Source organism: Maylandia zebra, linkage group LG1, assembly GCF_041146795.1.
Source record: "Maylandia zebra isolate NMK-2024a linkage group LG1, Mzebra_GT3a, whole genome shotgun sequence".
NCBI lineage: Eukaryota > Metazoa > Chordata > Actinopteri > Cichliformes > Cichlidae > Maylandia > Maylandia zebra.
The window spans coordinates 40,041,523-40,062,477 of NC_135167.1; the positions used below are offsets into that span (position 1 = coordinate 40,041,523).

The 20,955-nt window shown below is 41.6% G+C and overlaps 3 long non-coding RNA genes across 3 annotated transcripts; 2 read left to right on the top strand and 1 right to left on the bottom strand.

Moving 5' to 3' along the window:
- The first annotated feature begins 4,086 nt into the window (after window positions 1-4,086).
- LOC143419454 (uncharacterized) lies at window positions 4,087-7,634 on the top strand. The gene is made up of 4 exons (XR_013099431.1): window positions 4,087-4,244; window positions 6,588-6,671; window positions 6,774-6,799; window positions 7,414-7,634. It is a non-coding gene; the product is annotated as an uncharacterized LOC143419454 (long non-coding RNA).
- Window positions 7,635-9,008: 1,374 nt separating this feature from the next.
- Window positions 9,009-11,638, top strand: LOC143419456 (uncharacterized). The gene is made up of 3 exons (XR_013099433.1): window positions 9,009-9,659; window positions 10,054-10,310; window positions 11,525-11,638. It is a non-coding gene; the product is annotated as an uncharacterized LOC143419456 (long non-coding RNA).
- Window positions 10,757-20,822, bottom strand: LOC143419455 (uncharacterized). Its single transcript, XR_013099432.1, has 5 exons — window positions 20,666-20,822; window positions 13,586-13,681; window positions 13,410-13,483; window positions 11,515-11,613; window positions 10,757-11,002 (listed from the first exon to the last, which is right to left on the bottom strand). It is a non-coding gene; the product is annotated as an uncharacterized LOC143419455 (long non-coding RNA).
- Window positions 20,823-20,955: the final 133 nt, after the last annotated feature.

Genomic DNA, 20,955 nt, shown 5'->3' on the forward strand with positions numbered 1-20,955 from the left:
ACCAGGCTGCGTTTCAAAACGATGCTCTATGAGAGTCGTACTGCAGCAACATCTGCTCTCTGTGTGAGATGGTTATCAAAATAGATATGTGCAATTTGGCACCTCTGGCCCCAACTTATCTTTCTTAAACCATCCTCACCAGAGAAGCAGGTTCAGCTTCTCTCCACGCTTTAAGGAGGTTGTGCGACCATATCACTTCATAGTCCATAGAGCTGCTCACGGTGACTTTCTTTCACTGCACCCGCCTGCACGGAGAAAGATGCAAAAAGCTGTTGTGAAAGGTTCAGTCCTGTACCGTGTTGAGTTAATGTATTCCGTGAAGAATATACCGGCTGGTTTTTTATGTGGTAGAAATCTGCTGCGAATTATTGTGGTGAACTACATGTTTGCAATAATTCAAATGGTTTGGGTTCATGTCGATGTGTTTTTGGGCAATTTAAATGTGTGAATACACTCAAATCTCTTTTCTCCTTTAAGTCATTGTCAGTGTCTCATTTTGAGTGGAGGGTTTTTCTTCTCTAAGTTGAGTTACCACTACGATCCTGACTGAACCCAACAAGAGTAGATTCCACATATTTGGTTTTTATTCGACTTTAGATGACAGATTACTGCGTATTTGATCAATTCAGATTACTCAGTTAAAAAGGGTGACAAAAGCAATGCAGTCCACTGAAATGGCCCAATGAAGCCCATGCATATGCACTCAAACGGCAGTAGGCACAAAGGTGCATTTGGGATGGCCGGCTGGTTAACCAGCTGACACTCCGGGCAGGATGCGCACCATCGGCACACAAGTAGTCCCTTAACTTTAAAGGACATGAAGTTGTTGCTCTTACGTTCATAAAGAATGGTGTGGATGCTGTTCAACATTTTTTTAACCTCAGGTTTTCTTTTTCCATTTCACTAGCAGGCACTACTTCCTTGATAACGATGGGAAATGAGGAATGAGGAAGTGTGATTAGTAGGGATGGGTATCGAAACCCGGTTCTTGTTGAGAACCGGTTCCCACTGTTTCAGTTCCTTGGAATTGTTTGCCATTTTTGCAAACGATTCCCTTATCGATTCCAGTCGCCCCGAATGACGTCACCACGTTGCGGAGCGTCATTTACCTGGCAGGAAACACGGCGCGTAAGCGGCTCAAACGCTCAAAAGTTTGGTTACACTTTATGAGAACAGATGACAACAGGGAAACTTGCAATACTTGCAAAGTAGATATTTCATTTAAGGGAGGAAACACTACGAATATCAAAAGCATTTGCTCACAAAACACGCGATGACCTTAAATGAATGTCGTGTTTTTAATTCCGCTCCGGACTCGTGAATCTCAACCCAGCAGCAGCGGTAACGTTTGCACGTCCTCTCCCGTTAATGCGGCAGGTAAATAATCAACTAACAGTGCATATTATGTTAGCGCGATCTGCCTTATTACAAACCTGCCATTACTGTGCATTTAGTGACCATGATGAGAGACAGAGTCTGGCTCAGATGCTGGCAGTTCTCGCTGCAGTCTACCGGTAGCGTCTCCTTTCAGGCAGGATAGACGAACGTCACCGAGCAGTGACTAAGTTTGTGGTCAAAGGCTTGCACCCGTTTGCCACAGCAGATGATTTTCAGTAAGTGAATGTGTTTAATTGTAGGCAGGGACATTACTGGATATTCTTGTGTAATTGCTACAGAATAATTTATGTTATACTTTGTTATTGCTACAGAAGAATATTTATTTTATTATTTTACATTTACAATGTTTTTTCCCGGGGACCCTGTGACACCCCATTGAAGAGCCGCAGGCTGGATCTCTTAAGATCTCACTGCTGGGTTTGTAAGGCCATGTTACTCCTACATTTCTATCTTGTTCAAAGAGAAGACATAAAACAAAGTTCTGAGCTAATCGACCTTAGTGTTCTCCTTTTTAAAAAGAATCGATGAAGAATCGAATCGTTAAACAGAATCGAAAATGGAATCTGAATCGTGAAAATCTTATCAATTTTTTTGCACATGTCGAGGAGCGTGTCAGGCTACATTTCACTGTGTGTTATACTTGTATAACTATGCATGTGACAAATAAAGAACCTTGAACCTTGAACCTTGAATCAATACCCATCCCTAGTGATTAGTGCTGCGGTTTGGGGAAGGGCTTGAAGGGGACTGGCGACGGCTCTCGGGCCGGGCGGATCCCCCTGTACTAACGAGAAATAAAGGGAGGAAAGAAAGGGAGGAGAGGAGAGGAGAAGAGAGGAAAGAAAAAGGGGGGGGGGGCAGGGGGCATGAAAATGAGAACAGCGGGTGTTGGAGAAGGGGTTTTTCTAGCCTGAGGCCAGACGGGGCGTGAACGAGGAGTGGTCCCGCTCCTGAAATTCAGGTGATATCTCCACTTCTTGAGTGTTTGTGTGGAACACAGACATGAGTGAGTGCATGTGCCAGAGGTAGATCTCACTGAAGTCATCTTCAAAAAACTTCTTGATCACTATGGGTGAAAATATCTGTATCATCCTCTCAATGCCTCGGAGCAAAGCTGTGAGAAAGCATTGTTCTGTTTTCAATATCAACAAATTCACAGAACTTCAGGTTCTCAGTGCGCACTGTGTCAATGTGGAAGTACTGAAACGGAAAGAACTATGGTGTTCCTTGATGTTATCTCTTTCTATCGACACCGATAACTGTTTGCCTTTCCTGGACTATGCCGTGCACGTTGAAGAGAACGGCAACCTCAACATTAAAGTTTACCAGAAGCCCACACACACGGACCAGTACCTCCTCTTTGACTCCCATCACCCTCTGGAACACAAACTTGGAGTAATTAGGACCCTACACCACCGGGCAGAACATGTTCCCTCTAAGCCTGAAGGGAAAAAGAAGGAACACACACATGTAAAGGAAGCACTCAAAACGTGCGGCTATCCTAATGGGGCTTTCATCAAGTCAGTGAAGATGCACAGAAAAGAAGACCAGACACCAGCGAGGGAAGAAGGACAGACAACAACATTGTCATTCCTGATGTAGCCGGTGTATCAGAGAAACTCAGGAGAGTTTTCTCCAAGCATGACATCCCAGTGTATTTCAGACCAAGCAACACGCTCAGAGAGAAACTGGTTCACCCAAAAGACAAAACGCCAAAACACAAACTTAACAATGTGGTGTATGCTGTACAGTGCAGCGAGGAATGCTCAGACCTCTACATTGGAGAGACCAAACAGCCACTTCACAAGCGCATGGCACAACACAGAAGAGCCACCTCCACAGGACAAGACTCAGCAGTCCATCTGCATCTTAAGGATAAAGGTCACTCTTTCGAGGATGCCAGTGTTCACATTTTGGACAGAGAGGACAGATGGTTTGGAAGAGGAGTGAAAGAAGCATCTATGTCCACTGTGAGCGACCATCTTTGAACAGAGGCGGGGTTTACGACACCAACTCTCTGCCATCTATAATCCAGTTTTGAGATCCCTTCCCAGACGCCTTAACGCCCACTCACATCCTGGGCCAAATGACCTCAGGAAATCACATGATAAGGTGGGGCCAGGTTTCACAATGAACTCACCCGAAACTCTGGCTGATTGGGACCCACACCCAGTTTCACACCTCGGCTTATGTGGGATCTGGGACTCTCCACCATTTGACCTTAGAACTGAAGAAGCTTCTCGGATGAGAGGTGAAACGTCTTCAAGCAACTTAAAGAAGTCCAGACGCTTTTCTTTCCAAGCTCCTTAGACTTTCTATGACAATGTTTGTATACTTATTAAAGGTATCATTTTTGGGCATGTCAAGTGTACACCACTTTGTTTCAGCTGGGAGTTGTTCTGAAAGTGCCATAAATTCCTTGCTTGCTTACGTTATGCAAATGTACTGTTGTTGAGATTGGGAAACTCTGCAGTCAGCTGAGACTGAAGAAGTCACTTGGATGAGTGACGAAACGTTTCTCCCACTGAAAACGTCCAGATGAACAGGATCAACTTTTTGGCACTTACTTCTAAAGTTCATTACTTGCTTCTTTCACGTCGCTCCTCCAGGCCCTTAAACTTTTTTTCTTTAACTTACGTGGCCTCATCTAAAAAAAAGAAAACCTGATGGGCCTGACTCACAAAGCTGAGGTTATTAAAGGCTGCAAGTTCTCTCTTGTTTGGAGAGTTTCTATTTGAACACTCCCCGCGCTCTCTCTCTTTCAGTCAGTTTGTGTCTCTCGTCCAGGATGAATGTGTTGCTCTCCGTCTCTCTCTGGCTTGCTCTGATCATGTTGTCCTGTTGTGGTGAGTGACCCATGACCTTTCACATATCTGTTTTAATTAACAGACTAAACCTGCTTTTGCACTCAAAGGTCTGATATTGATCGAAAGATTCATGAAGGTTTTATCGGCTCTCAGAAGAAGTGTGTTGCAGTCTTTCAGTTACAGGTTGAAGAGTTATTGTGAGTTTTTTGTTTGGCTTATAGACTAAAATTGCTAAACAACACTGTAATCCACGACATCTCTTTATAAACCGCTTGTGGACTCGCCCTTGAACTGAAAGCCTAAGCAACTTGCTCCATGATGCTCACGGTTGTTGACGTCTTTCTCTAAAAATATGTGGTAGAAAACCAGGTCATTTAAAGGTGCTGATCTACTTTACTTGACATGTCGTTGGCATTAAGGATAAAATTTGTTAAAAAACAACAACAAACAAACAAACAAACAAAAAATCTAATGACAGCATCATCTATCTGCATTAAAACTAAATTGTTGTCATGAAATAAAAAAACACTTCTGAACAAAAAGTCATATTTTAGCAGGCTGTACAAAAAAGCTGCAAAAAAAAAAAAGCTGCACTGCAAAATGTGTGTATGAGTGTATTCATGGAACTAAGTGTTCTTCTTTGTAGTCAAGCCTCAGAAACGTTGCATCTGTGGGTTTGGATTTAGAGTGCAGACATGAAGAAAAGAGGAAATGAGGTGGCTAAGATGTAGCTATGTGGGTATAACATGCAAACACTGTGAAATCATCCAGCCTCGTCATACAGTGCATCCAGAAAGTATTCAGTGCTTCACAGGCCTGTCTGTGAATGTCCTTGAGGTGCTCAGAGTCCAGGCTTAAACATGAGTTAGCATCTGAAATTGGCCTGCAGGAATGCTCGCCATCCAACCTGTTAGAACTCGAGAGGTTCTGCAAAGAAGAATGCTGCCCCAAACTGCCATGTGTCAACTTTTGAGATGAAAAATGAATTTAATATTTTTGAAATAAGACTTCAACATAACAACACGCATGAATATATATTGCAGCAGGTAAAATAAGTGTTGAACTCTAAATGGTGCTACTGACATGAAATTCTCACCAGATGTTGGTAACAACCAATCCACACAAGCAAAGAAATAAAACCATTAGATGTACATGAGTCATGTGCAATGATGAGAAATGAGATGGGGAAAAAGTATTGAACACATGAAACATGAAACATGACACCAGCTGAAATCTATCTGTAATTAGAAACAGACCTATAAAGTAATTAATCAATCTGATCAATCACCAGTGACCACTGATCAGTTACCATTGATCATTGATCAACAGCTACTGATCAATGGTCATGAGTCCCATTCACAGAGAGGTGGGGAACGGCTGCAATCACAGCATTGTAAGATGGTGACAGATGGACCCTTAGGCCCCCTCCTCGATTCAGAGATGGTCTTTCCCTTTTCACGTAAATGGCCTCCTTGACTCCGCCCTCAAACCAGCGTTCCTCCCTGTCCAGGATGTTACATCCTCCTGGCACTTAACAGCGTAAGCTATGTTACTCTGTTTGCAATTTTTCCACAGTGTGTTTTGGGGTTTAAAAGCCACGGAGACGCGATGTTTAGAAAAAAGGCGTCTCAGCTGTTCCAATACTCCGGACACATAAGGCATCACTACAGGTTTTTGCTTAGGCAGCAGTTGTCCTCCTCTCCTGGATCGCCTGGAGCTTTCTTTAAGTGCCCTCCCAGCTTTGACAAACGTCCACAGAATGATTTCCTTGTTTAACAAAACTCCCTCACAACATCTAACTGAGCGAAGAACACTTTCAGAGGCACATGACTGTCAAAATCTGCACTCAGAAGGCAACTTCTGTGCTTGTTTGTGCTTTGGTATGAACCTTCCAGATCCCTCAGGTCATCTGGATCCGGTCTTTTATCAGTTCCCAGAGTCAGAACCAGACACGGAGAAGCTGCATTCAGCTTTTATGCTCCTTATATCTGGAACAAACTCCCAGAAAGCCTCAGATCAGCTGAAACACTCAGTTTATTTAAATCCAGGTTGAAGACTCACCTGTTCTCAGCTGCATTTGAATAAAGCACCAAATCCACACTTTTAAGCTTAAATTTCAAAACTTACATTTAACTACTGATTTTATCTGTTTTGATTTTATATACAGATATATATATACAGGTTTGTTTGTTTGTTTGTTTGTTTGTTTGTTTGCTTGTTTTAATCAATTTTTAATCATTGTTTTTGTTTCTAATATATCTGTAAAGCACTTTGAATCACCTTGTTGTTGAATTGTGCTATACAAATAAACTTGCCTTGCCTTTGGTTATAGCATCGTCCCATCAGGTCATTTTATTGTTTCTATTTAATTCTCATCACCAGGCAACAGTGAGAAGGCGGGCTCTCCCAATACAAGAATGATTGACCCGGAGAATAACAATACAGACTATGACTACAGTAACTACGGTAACTTCAGAGCACCTGCACAACACAGACACTTTGTTTAGTAACACAAGTATTTCTGAGCTGTACTCACAGCAGCTTCTGTGCTTTCTTGTGTCTTTCTAGATAATGAGCTCGGCCTCATGAACGAGGTGAGTCATCTTTTTTTCAGATGTATTGGTGAAGGACAAATTTGCAATATTTAACTTAAAGCTTCCTTTCCTTGTTTTGTCACATACTGTATGTCATGTAATAACGATCAAATTAAACACAGCCAAACTGTACGTGTGTTTAACATCAGAAAACCCAGATTTTTTTATGTTTGAGCTTAAATTTGTATTTTCTAAACTTCAAATGTTAATATTGGAAATAATTAGTAAAAAAAAAAAAAAAAAATCCGACTTTATATTCAGGAGGTTTTAATTTCTGACAGTTTACTTCAACTTTGACTTCAACAATCCTAAAACTAAGCACAGCTAAGCAGAGGTCAGCCATCAGTGTTTAGTCGTGTTCCTCAGTGTTTTTAATGACATTACAATTCATGAATGTTGGCAGCATCACCCACAAAAGAAGCGTCATCAGAAAATTCCAGCATTTTTAACCTTTGAGTTTGGGCGTGCATGGCTGCCAGTGGCCAGTTTAAGTTTACTCAGTATAAAAACAATAAAGTTTATGGCGTGAAATTTGTGCCAGAAGAACATTTCTGCATGTGTGTTTGTGTCACATCAGTCAAATAACTATTTGACCTCTGTGTGACCTCTCTCAGGCTTCAGGGATTGGTCAGATGAAACTGCTGCCTCTGCTGGGATTGGCTGTCCTTCAAATCTGGAACTGACTGTGGGCGGAGCAACGACAGAGATCAAAGTGATGATAAGACGGTCATCAGTGAAACACTGTGTGAAAATGCAACAAAAAACTACATTATCTTGCTATCTGGGATGAAAACTGTAATAAAACGTGGAGAAAATAAAAGCTTTGACGTTTTGATTTGTGAAGTGATTGTTTGTGCGTTTTGGATCAGCTCTGACCTGAATTATGTTAGCGTGCCTAATAATTATCAACACTTACTTCTCAACTTCTTTTAAAATATTTTGCATAACCAGGTGAATTAAAGCTCGATCGAGTGTCTTTCTGCTGTACATCCTTCAGATGTTAGACTTAGCAGTAAAATTAAAGCGTTATTTAAAAGGCCGTAAAACCACAGCCAGTCTTCTTTTCCTGCAGTGACAAACGAAGCAGAAATGAAAGTTGTTGGATGCGCCGTGCTGTGTCCGTGTTGGCCGTCAGAACTGAAAGGAACAAAAACACTGCAAGCTTAACTAGGAAAAAGGAAAGAGCAGCCTGACAGCTGTCAGTCTGTCCAGCCTCATGTTAGAAATCATCATTGCTCTTCACAGGTGATATTTTCTGAAAACTGAACTTCCAGTTCGTCAAATGTTGTTGTTGTTTTTTACGGTTGCTTTATGAAGCTAATTTGTAACCATGTTTTATGGTTGTACAAATCTGCTTCATGGACACTCGTTGCTGAAATATTTGTTTTATTTTATGAAGAAAATACAATTTTCTATTAAAGTCGTGCCATAAATCAAACATTTCTAACCAAGAAAATATATTCACCTTTTAATTAATAAAATATAAGTACAGGGTAAGTGTCAGAGACCAACCAGAGGCCAGAACTCCACAAGCAAGAAGCTCTGTACAGAGTTATGAGCATCTAAGAGTAAGTGAGTAAAACACAGCAGAGCTCCTGCAGCAGGCTCAGCTCAGCAGCACAGAGACTCTGGATGGTTCAAGCTCAGACATGTTCAAATAGTTTTGGTAAATTATCTGCAGAAATTATGTCACTCAGCAGGTTTACCGGTTTTGTTTTGTTTTTTAGAAACTCTGCATAAGCAGGAGGAGAAGGTGGGTGCAGCCCCTCGGCTGGCTTCCAAGAAGACTTCTTTACTTAGAAGAAAGTGGACGTTTGATTCAGTTCAGTCTTATTCATGTTGCTCCAAATCAGAGCAATAACAGCCGCCTCAAAGTGCTTTAAATCATAAGGTAAAGACATCCCCCCGTCACCATCTCTCTCTGCCTCGCTCTGATCACGGCGTCCTGCTGTGGTGAGTTACTTTATCCCAACATGTTCTCACTCCCTAAGCGTAATATTTGACGCTGGGTGAGAAATCGTAACATTTTACGCTTTTGCAGAAGGTCACCTTTCGCGTTCCTCATGAACGCCGCGGGACCTGACAAAACGTCGGTATAGTACGCCCCGAGAGTGAGAACGGGCTGGTTTATCCACCCTGGTTTTATTTGTTGTTGTTATGTGTGCGTGTGTGTTTAAGTCACAGTATTATTTTTCTGATGTAAATTAAAAATCACTGAACTGTTACAAACAAATTCAGCTCTTTTTATGTTTATTTCTTAATCATGAAAATAATTAGAAGAACAGTCCTGATGTTGTGTGTGACACTTACACGAAGAGCAGAGTCAGTGACAGCCTGTTTCACTGTTACCGACGCTGCTTCATTTACTTCAATAACATAAAAATAAACACATTAAACTTGCTCCATAGAGCAAGGTCACACCTGGAATCGTTAAGGTTCTGGGTCAGTTTCAACCCAGTATTTTGAGTTCCTTATGTTTTGGTTTATTTTGCATGTTGGAGTGTTTTGGGGTTGTCTGGTGTTTTGATTATTTGTGATGTATTATATTACTGTGATTCTGGTTTAGGGTTTTTGTTCGCAGGTTTTGTGTGAGTTTAGTTCTGTGTCCTGTCTGCGTCCTCGTGTAGTGATCTCTTGTTTCCTGTTTTATTGTGAAGGTCTGCGTCTCATGTGAGTGTGTTCAGTTTTGCAACTTGTCTCGTTTTGTTGATTACTCCCAGCTGTGTCCCCACCTGTGTGTGATCTCCCTGTGTTTCTCTGTCGTTGTAGTTGCTGGTCTGTCTGTCCACCCACCACGTTTCATTTGTGTGTTTCCTGCCGTCATCGTCATGTACCATCGTCTTCCTTCCTTTATGTCCAGGTTGGTGTTCTTGTTCATGCTCAGTAGTTTAGTTGTCCCAGTATAGTTTTATTTCTCCGTTTTGCCGTTTGCCTATCTATACTTCGTGTTCAATAAATCACCTTCACGGCTGCCTGCGTTTGGATCCTTCTTTACCTTTTCCACGCGGCTCTTCTCACTCGCCGTGACAGGAATTCTGTTTAAATGTGGAAAGCAGGCAGTGCAACATTTATAAAGAAAAAGATTTTGGACCCAAAAATATTTAAATGAGCATTTCTGAATATCAATAAAACATCTGCATATTTACCAAAAACCCCAAAAACAACAAAGAATCAACCAAACCAACTGCATGAATACAGGTGTGGATGTGTGTTGTAGGCAGTGTTCCAGTTGAACCTGTTCTCATTTTGGACAGATGTTGAGTTTGTGAGCTTCTCTCAACTTAACGTCTGCAATAATCCCTGAAGAAGCTGTTTGGAGCATCACTGGATGTTCTGCCGTGCAGAGAAATAAAAGTGCAAACCTTTGAGCTGCAGGTGAAGCAGCTATTCGACTCTCATCATGGCAAAGCTTCTCTGAGTGGACTGTAGTTCCCGTTTACAGCCAAAAGGGGGCACTGCTGCACCTCACAGACCACAATGTGATTCGTCTTGATGCATCTCAATCATCCAGGTAAGTAAATCTCCAAAAGTTGATTCTGTTCATCTGGTTCATCTGTTCATCAGCATTTTGTGGGAGAAACGTTTCGTCATCATCATCCAGGTGACGTCTTCAGTCTCAGCTGACTGCAGGTCTCAATCTTATAAACAGGATATTTGCATATTGACTGAAACCAGCCCACTGAGGGAACAATGGGCTGGGAGGTCAATGGTACTCATGGCCATTGGTCAGTGGTTGTTGATCAATGGTCATGAGAATTTGCATAATTATGATTAGGGAACTTACCCCTCCAGCCCATTGTTCCTTCACTGGGCTGGTTTCCTCCTCCTTCTTTATCCATCCTGCTTCGTCTTTGTGTTGGTGCCACTGTCTCCAACCTTACATCCCAGCAGCTCTCACTAACATCTTCTAAACCTTCACGTTCTGATTTTTTTCTCTTAGTAATTTTACACTGCCTCTGCTGTTTGATCATTAACCTCAGACAAATACAAATATTTTATTACACAAGCAGAACTTAAACATCCAAATAATACAAAACTGCAGAGATGCTCAGATAAAAAACAAAACCTGCTGCAAGAATCCATATAAACAAACAGGAAGTGCCGCGGGCAGGTAGTTGATGATCGATCATTAGTGAGGTCATCGATGACACTAATGACCATCAGGAAGTGTCCCGCTGTCTGGTCCTGTGTGCCCTCAGCGGTCTGGAATGCAAACAGAACATGTTCATTATGTTTGACCTTAAAGAGAAAAACCATTCAACCTGTGGAGTCGCGTGTACAGCCCACAGGGCCAGGTGGCCCACGGGTTTCTTACATGCTACCACAATTTCCCACAATTTCATGTAACTTTAGAGGATTGTTGTAACTTCTGGCTCTTTTTATTACCATGCATCCACATATTCAAACCACTAAAGGTTATTTAAAAGGGCAGAGGGAGATGCAGGATGCTGAAAGGAAAGACTGCTCACAGCAGTTTTACAGGAAGTTTGTTTTGGTATCAAAACCATCAAACTCCTAGATGAATACCGAACCAATAATAAACTAAACAAGAAAACATAATTAATATAAGAAAATAATATTGAGTAATACATTAAAAAGATGAAATATTGAGTCAGTTAAAAACCAGTTAATATTTTCTGCTTTTTATGTGACATTTTTATCTCGGTGTCTATCTGCTGTGTTCTGCCATCATCGTGATGAGTCTCTGTTCTCACCTGGTGGCAGGTGGTTCTTTCCTCCGGCAATCAGTTCCAAAGAAGAAGGACGGCCAATCCTAGTGTGAGGACCAGAATCGGCTGACCAGTCCTCGAGACCTGAGAGAGGTCACACAGAGGTCACACATATTTATATTTGAAGTTTGTGACACAGACACATTTTTAAAATATTTATTCTTTTGTTATTTGTTGTATTTTCATTCTTTTTTCATTCTCTGTATTGTGAAGCACTTTTGTGAAATTCGTGAAAAGCGCTATATAAATAAATTTTACTTACTTTTTTTTTTAAACTTTTATTTAACCAGGAAGATCCCATTGAGATCAAAAACCTCTTTTGTTTCTGTGTCTCACAGTTATAGAAATTACTCAATTAAACACATGCAGCTACAACACACATGCAAAAATAAATGGAAAGTAAAATGATAAAATAAAAATCAAACAAATTTAAAAATTCAGTTAAAATGACAGTCAATCTAATTGAAACAGTTGCATGTTATTGACTTGGCCTCAAGGATTCTTAGTTTAGATTTAAAAGCACTTAATGTAATGAATTCAGCCTTTTCTGCAACGACTGTATCGACTGTAAAGTGCGTGTATTTAAAATATTAACTGTAAAAAACAATCTTTTAAAACTTTAAACTTGTCCTCCGACCAGCAGCCAGCTGAGCAACATTTGTCTGCAGTTTATACAGAGAAATAAAAACAGTGTTTAAAAAGACTCATTGCTGACCCCTCGTGGTGAAGCGTGAAGAGAATTGCAGGCAGATAGTCAAAGGAGCTTGGAAAGAAAAGCGTCTGGACTTCTTTAAGTTGCTTGAAGACGTTTCACCTCTCATCCGAGAAGCTTCTTCAGTTCTAAGGTCAAATGGTGGAGAGTCCCAGATTTAAACCCAGTGGAAGTTTACCCCCAAAGAGGGACAAAGGACCCCCTGATGATCCTCTACCTAATCACATGAGCCGAGGTGTGAAAATGGGTGTGGGTCACAATCAGCCAGGGTTTCGGGTGAGCTCATTGTGAAACCTGGCTCCACCCTATCATGTGATTTCCTGAGGTCAGATGGCCCAGGATGTGAGTGGGCGTTAAGGCGTCTGGGAGGATCTCAAAACTTGATTATAGATGGCAGAGAGTTGGTGTCGTAAACCCCGCCTCTGTTCAAAGATGGTCGCTCACAGTGGACATAGATGCTTCTTTCACTCCTCTTTCAAACCATCTGTCCTCTCTGTCCAAAATGTGAACATTGGACAGAGAGGACAGATAGAACCAGCTGTTTAAAACAGGCGTGTCCAACTCCAGGCCTCGAGGGCCGGTGTCCTGCAGGTTTTAGATCTCACCCTGGGTCAACACACCTGAATCGCATGATTAGTTCATTACAAGGCCTCTGGATAACTTCAGCACATGTTGAGGAGGTCATATAGCCCTCTGCATCGGCTGTGATGGATCAAGGACACATTTAAAACCTGCAGGACACCGGCCCTCGAGGCCTGGAGGTCCCACTCCTGATTTAAAAAGTAGATATTGTTCTAATTTCCATCTTTTTATTCTTGGCCAGATTCACTGTTCACAATAATCCGTATTATTTTTTTGCAGCTCAGTTGATCCTCTCATAAACAAAAGATTTAAACTACTCTTAGTGTGGCTTCTGTGCTTGACATGACCATATAACGAGACTGGTTCTCCATAGTAGGAGGATCTGAAAAAAATCTGTGTGAAACTGAGTGTTTCTGAAGCCTGAGACTCACAGTGATTGTACGTTTCAGGTTATGTTTCATTGTGAACATTGATTTAAATGAAATACTATGATTCTGTCCTTTCCCAAAACATGTGAACACCAAGGAAGGAACAAATAAAAATGTAATTTCTCACCGTATTACTGGGATTATACACTTTATTGTACCTCATTTGGGATGATCATGGTAGCGGAGACTTCATTGTCCTCTGCGCTGTTTGTGGCGTTATGAGCCATGGTCACTAAGAACACAGACACAGGAAGCACAGATAGGGCTGTCAGTACTGCAAAGTGCTACTTCTGTTGTTAACAGTCGCTATGCTGTGTGGCTCCTGTGCTGTTACCGTAGTAGTAGTCGAAGGTGGCATTGTAGTCATAGTCGTCATATTCAGGCGTCGGTGTTGGCGTGTAGTTATCATCTTGAAGACTTCCTGTATTTCCTGTGGAGGGAAATAAAGAAGAAACATCAACGTGTTGAAAGATGGATTTAAGGGAAAGAGTCTTTTTTTTTTTTTTCAGTGTGTAAAACGTAGCATCAAATAAGTGAAATGTTAGCATAAAACGCGTGGTCCGGATGAGCTGCTGAAGTTCAAACTGTGGTTGTTGGTGTCAGACAGGCTGGTCTCAGTATTTCAGACAATGACACGAGTCCCAATTCATGTCTCGCCATGCTTCCTGTTTTATTTTGAAAGTCTCTTGTTTCCACATTCAGTGTCTTTAGTTTTGCTCCCGTGTGGTGTCATGTTCATTGGTGCCAGCTGTGTTTCCCAGGTGTTTCCACTTCCCTCATTCTCTCCTGTGTATTTAAGTCCTCAGTCTCTTATTTCACGCTAAAGTTTGCATGTGCTTGTTTAGTTTCATGTTCTAGTTTTCATGCTTGGGTATGCCCCTGCCCGCCCTGCCTTGTTTTGTGTTCATGCATTCAGCCTAATAAACTGCTCGCTTTTTGTTATACTTAGTTTCTTCTCTTCTGCGTCTGCTTATGAGTCTGCTTCACAGACACACCGTGGCAGGAAGCATGGATTTATCCTGCTTTGTGTCAGCGGTTCAGGCTGGAGATGCTGAGGGTGTAATCGCGTGTTGGACGTGATGAAGCTTTTCTCTGTTGCAGACACACATCCTCATTTTATTATGAAAAGAAAATCTAAGTGACTGAGAGCGGGGACTTCAAAACTCCTGTATAAAAGAAGAAAACTGAGGTTTACCAAAATCCCCTCTCTCATTTTGTTTTGTTATCTAATATCTACATTTAAGTGGATGTGAGTACCGACAGTCCTGCTCATATACCAATGAGACGGTGACTAAAAATCACTTGAGAGTTAATGATTTGCAGCTGAGATTGCACTCCGATTACACACTCGGGGTTAGACTCGGGGGACTTGGCGGTAATGTGATCACCTTCCTGTGGTTGTATTTTTAGACCTCGTTTACCAGAACAATCGGCCACTTCTGGTTTAACCGTCTGTTACGCACATTTTTAAAGACCTGATCATGAAAGAAATGATCATCAACAAAGCAAATATTATATTCCCTTCATGTTCACTTCTCTGTGTTCATAATACAAGACCGAAACATTAAGAACTACAATTTAGCCTTTTTCTTTAACCTTATGGGAATTACAGAGACATTTCCATTTATATTTAGTCTCTAAACTAAGAAGGACAATTTTGTCCAGAATTTATTTTTATAATATTTTATAAAAGATATAAAATTCTAGGATGTATTAGGAAGAACCGTCATCTAGTTATTTAGGTTTGGAAGATGGCTTTAAGGGAAACAGTTTCCCTCCAGTAAACTGGTTTTTACCAAAGATTGACACATTCAGGAGGAAAGCTGGAAAATAAAATGGTTAGAGAGCAAAGGATGGACGGATACTGAAATGACAAACTGAAGAACTGCAAGAATAAATAGTAGTTTATAAAGTTCTGGAATGAATAAATCTGAGAAAAAAAACCTGCTTTCTAGTTTTCATGGTAATATTTTGAATATCAACAACAGTTGGTGCAAAATGTTATCCAGGAAAAAACAGAAAAACACTTTTATTGTAGGACAATTAATGAATTCAGTTGACACCATGAGCGCAACAGCAGAGACTCTGAGAGTGAAAGTGTTCAGAAAATGTGCCGCAGCACGCTGGATGAACGAGCGCTTCGACTCATTCTGACAGCTTGGCTCAGAGACTCGCCTCCCTCAGTGAACTTGCATGTTTAGATAAGAACGAGGACTCAAACGCTCCTCCTCCACGGGCGTTACCATATGGACTGAGACGTGTCGGGACCCGCAGAGTGAACTCAGGAACTCAAAAGAGCATTTACCATCAGCTTAATGAAGTCAAAGCTCACTCCATTAATGTTCTTTTAGGAATCCTGAGAGGTTGGCCTTTAAATACTTAAACTTTTTAATTATTTATGTAAAAAGGTCACGTATTTGGGGCGGGGGGGCTAAAACTTGAAAAACTTGAAGCTGGAGGACTGATTCTTGTCTACTTGCATCCACAATCTTTGCAGATCGTTGAATATGTCGGTCTGTCAGCAGGTGATATATCTCCCATCTCCGTCCTCACCAGCTCGCAGGTCCCAGCAGGTTGGGAAACTCTTGCTAACTGTGTTTAACACAGTTGTGGAAGTGCAGATCTGCATGTCCACATGTTTTAAAGTCAAAATTATAAAACTGGTCCGTGCATTACTTCTAGTGTTCAGCTCCACATCAGTCTATTTGACTCACTTTTAGTTTATTCACCAAATCTTGCTTAGGGTCACAAAAACATGAAGGCTTAGCGTTAGCTACACGCTAAGGTGGCAGGGTGTTGGTGCAACGGGTGGAGAGTCTGGACCTGATCTTCTCAGACACACTGGGGGGGTTTGGAGTTTGCGTGACCCATCGGTGCCCTGCAGGCTGTGCGGGAGATTACAGAATTACCACCATGAAATGTAACAAAGCAAACGTGTTGGTAACTGTTTCTGTGCTATTTGATGCTTTGATCTGTTCGCCAGACTCCAGCTCTTGTTTATACGTCATAAGCAACTAAAGTTACTGTTAATTCACTGGTTGTGACAGCTTGCTGGTTCGTGATCATGAAATGTTTCATCTGTTCGTATTACTGGACATGAAGACTCATGTTGCACACATTTTGATCTTTGTGTTTTGATGGTATCGTTGACAGACTGTGAAAGCAGAGACTTTCTGTCTGATCTCATCCAGGAGACAAAGTTTCACAATTCAGCTTGAAAAAATTCACTGGAGGGCAAAAATGAATCAACCTGCAGCTTGCTTACAGTTGGATGCACTCCGACTAACTCCCTTCATTATCTGAAAACACTAAACTAATGGAGACATCGAAAAGGTTCAGATGAAACCCAGATAAAGCTTTTCCCATCTTTACCCTCAAGGCTAAGCTAAGTTAATCATATCCTGGATCCATTCATTAGTTTTAAGTTTTAGCTAATTTTTTTCTTTTACTTGTTTGTCTTAGACACAGTATACTAGTCAGATACTTATATGTGGAGATATAACATGTTTAAAACAAGGTATGGCCTCCTCCAGATGTACTGCAGGCTGTTGGGTGTGTAATCAGGCAGCGGAGGCGACGTCTGGGTTCAACACTTTATTTTAGGCTTTACAGCGGAGCTCCATCTTGTTCTCGCTCTCTACTTTCTTCTTCTCTCCTCTTTCTCTTACCCAGCCTCATTAGCGGCACCCCTGGTCTGACAGGGTAACAGCATGTACTAATTTTCTTCCCTTATTATAGAACCTTGTAAACACAACACAGGCAGTCACCCTCCTGCACGTGGACAGCATGGTTTGCTTTCGAGGAATCGCTCTCCATTTCTGGATGAGTGCAGCCTATAGGTGTGTGATGGTAATGGGCTGTGGCTGAATCTCATATCGCATCAACCCAGTGAGTCTCAGGCATGTTTAATAGGAGATGTATCAGGTTTAAATACTGACCATTGGAGTGTGTGAGTGTATGCTCCTGATCCAGAAAGGCCTGTGTTGCTGTGGCAGTGTGCTGATTATAGATGGTCCACCAAAGCATGGTGGCACTCATCATGCCTGTTGTCTATAATGTGAACCAACGCTACAAAGTCCACAGTGGAGTGTTAGAAAACAAATTACCAGTCACGCCATTGACTAACATCAACAAACACTGCTATGCAGATGATACTCGACGGCCTCTCCTGCCTCACTGATGTAGATACTGTACTGTATGTATTCAAATGTCCTCCACCTCAGTTCCAGCTTCAGTTTCAGCTTCTCTAACAAAGTCTGTCGGTACATCGCCCTCCTCGGCAGTAACAACGTCCTCAATTATCCAGGTAAGTAAATCTCCAAAAGTTGATTCTGTTCATCTGGACGTCACTTGAATGAGTGACAGATGGTTCTCCCACTGAAATCGCGACGTCCAGATGAACCGAATCAACATTTGGAGACCTGCTAAGAACCCCGTTATCATCTTTGGTAACAGACGCTTATTTAAAGAACAAAAAGGAAGAATTACATCTGAATTTTGCATCTTACATCTCAAACTCATTCAGTCTTTTTGCCTTCACCTCAGAAAAATTGCAAAAATCAAACCTGGAACTTACTGTCAGTGTTCCTGTGACTCATCCTCCACAGCTGGTCTCTAATTGGTGCAGAATCCAGCAGCCCGGCTGCTAACTAAAACTAGCCAGTGCTCACATATTTATCTTATTCTTGCATCCCTTCACTGGTTTGCAGTGAAACACATACAGTTCTAAACTGACAGGCGCCTGCTTCTGTCACTGCAGATGGCCCCTTCAGTTGTATAACCAGGGTCTCCTAACTTCAGTTCAGTTTTATTTATATAGCGCCAAATCACAACAAAAGTCCCCTCAGGGCGCTTCATACTGTACAGTAGTACTGTCCCTCTCTCTGATTTAAAAGCAGAATGTGGGATGTTGGAATCAATGTTGTTTGATTGATTGTATGTCTATTTATGTGTCTCTGTGTTCAAATATCTATACTTGAATTTAATGTTCAGCTTCTTCGTAATATTATTAAACTGGGTCGTTTGGTACCGGGCCACGAGATAAATTTATGGTTTTCAGGGTTTTTATTGTTAGCTCAGTTTCCCTGGGCCTTTTCCCGTGTTGTAGTTGTGTGTCTTATTTTGAAAGATTGGAGACCGCTGATCTAAGAGATCAAAAAATGTGCTAAGAAATTAATTTAAAACAAAGATTGAAAACATATTTTAAAAGATTTTGTTTAGTGCACATACAGAAGATTTCTCCGTACAGGTTTGACGGGCAGTTCAAATATCTATGGATGTTTTCACAACTGACAGGAAGCCGGGTACTGTATGAGACGGAGCGGCGGATTGCTGCAGAGATAGAGTTCAACTTTCCATTTGCACATCAGTGTGTGCACGAACCCTCATGAGCTTTGGGAGGGACTGAAAAAATGAAGTCACACATGAGTGGCTAACATGAGCTTCCCTTGTGCAGAGGTCAGGCTCATCCTGAAGCTATGACCATATTTAAAAGAACATGCTTGGAGTGTACCACTTTCCAGCTAATCATTGGGACAGTTCAGTCTGTTTAAGTTGTTAAGTCAACAGCAGTACCCACTGACAGTCACACCACGTGCACCCAAGCTGATATTCCACCTTCTCAAATTACTGCAACTACCCCTGAGTGGAAACCCCTTAGAGATGAGGTGAGGACCTGCAAAGGGAGGTTGGCGTGGAGAAGCAGCTTCTTTGAGTCCCAAGCAGTCATTTGAGATCAGGAAGCCTCCTGGGTGCTTTTTGCCCTGAATATTTTCTCATAGAAGATTTCAGTATAGAATCAGAAGTCGCTGGAGAGACTGCAGATCTTGTCTGGCCTGAGATGGCTTTGGTTCCCCGGGGGAAACTAAAAATTCTTTGCTAGGAGGCAGGATGTCTGAGATAGTCTGCTGGCACTGTGACTTTACGCTTTCTACATTTAAAATAATTTTTTTCCTCTGGGTCATTACTGTTAGAGCTGCTGGTTCTGGGCCCAAGGTCAGTCCCTGAAGCTGAGACAAAGCAAGTGGAAGAGAATCATCTGGATTCAGGGCTGAGCCATGCGTACGATTGGAATTCATGAAATATAATTTAGAAAGGAAAATAAAGGAAAGGCTCATTTCAGCTCTATGACTGCTGTCACATCGTGTGTATTTAAGTGTGGAGCTTTTTGAGTCACTGCTTTATCCACAGGAGCCAGGTCAAAGGACCAGACGCTTGTTTAGAGAACAAAAAGAAGAATTACAGCAGTTTCAGCTCTCTGGGCCTCACCATCTAACCACTGGAGACTTTTAGAGGAGTGATCAGTTTAATGATGCAGCTAATAACGACCCTCAGGAGACATCTAACTTATGACAAGAAGACAAAATTATGCTGAGATTTATTTATTTATTTGTTTGTTTGTTTGAAAATCCACTTCATGAGAAAATAAAGATTTGTTCCATGACGTGAATTTCTCATGTCTGATTATAATCCGAAAACAGACTAACTACTGTCAAAATGAGTGTAGTGGAAGAAAAGGTCCTAACACCACCAATCAGAAAGCGCTTCCTTCATGGCTTCTTTGCCATGGCAACATGTGGTGCGTTGGACAAAATGTGTGCTGCAGACATGAAATACACTTCCTATTGAAAAACACGAGTTACGTGCTGACTATCAACCCGAGGAGCAACACAGTAAAAGTCCCAACACGCCTGAGGGACCACACACTCAGCAACCTTCACTCCTCAGGCGAAGACGCGACCATGAAAGCAAACAGGTCTGATAAGAGCTTCATCACATAGCCCCAAACTCATCCACCCTCTTATTTAACACCTTTGCAACATTCATATCATTTTATTTTTAATAATAAGACAAAGTTACATAAATAAAGTTACTTTTAATTTAAATGTAATTTTTTAACTTTAATGTTTAAGTCTTCAACAAAATGATAATAATAAAGTGTAAGGAGAGGTGATGTCATATCGGAGGGGTGTGGTTAGGGTTATGTACAGCGATAAAGCTGTCATCACTACATTTCCTGGAAAATAACCCACAACATGGTGGCAGAAGAATGTATCAAATCAACTAAAGTGGGCGGATCTTTGAAATGACCTGATTTTCCTTTATTATTAACTAAACGCTGATGTGATTATTTTGACCCAAGAGCTGGTCTTTAATCTTTGACACCATCACAAATGCACACAGTGACAGGTAAGGACATGTAAGAGCTGCAGGAGGCTTTTTACAGCATGATAACCTGTACCTGAAATAAAGCAACACACCTGTCAGCAGTTAAAGCTGGGGCCGACTCCCTGCATGAATATTACATTTTAGCTCGTTTATCTGTGCTCTGCTTTCTTAAAACCTCCTTTAAACTGAAGATATTTACAACACAGAGACTGGAACTAGTTTAGGTCAAAGGTCGCGGGTCACTTACCACGGCAGGACGGCACTACCAGAGCGAGCCAGAGAGAGATGGAGAGCAACACGTTCATTCTGGACGAGAGACACAAACTTTCTGAGAGAAAGAGAGAGAGCGAGAGACAGCCAGAGGGAGGAGGTGTGTCCTCAAACACACTCACCGAAAAGTAAATTCTTCCCAGCAGAGAGAATTTACAGGCCTGTAACGAGTCCTGACGTGGTGGGTCAGACTCAGTCTGCATTCACACTGGTTTGTCTCTCCACAGATGGACACTGTGGGGTTTATTAAAGTGGATCTAAAACAAA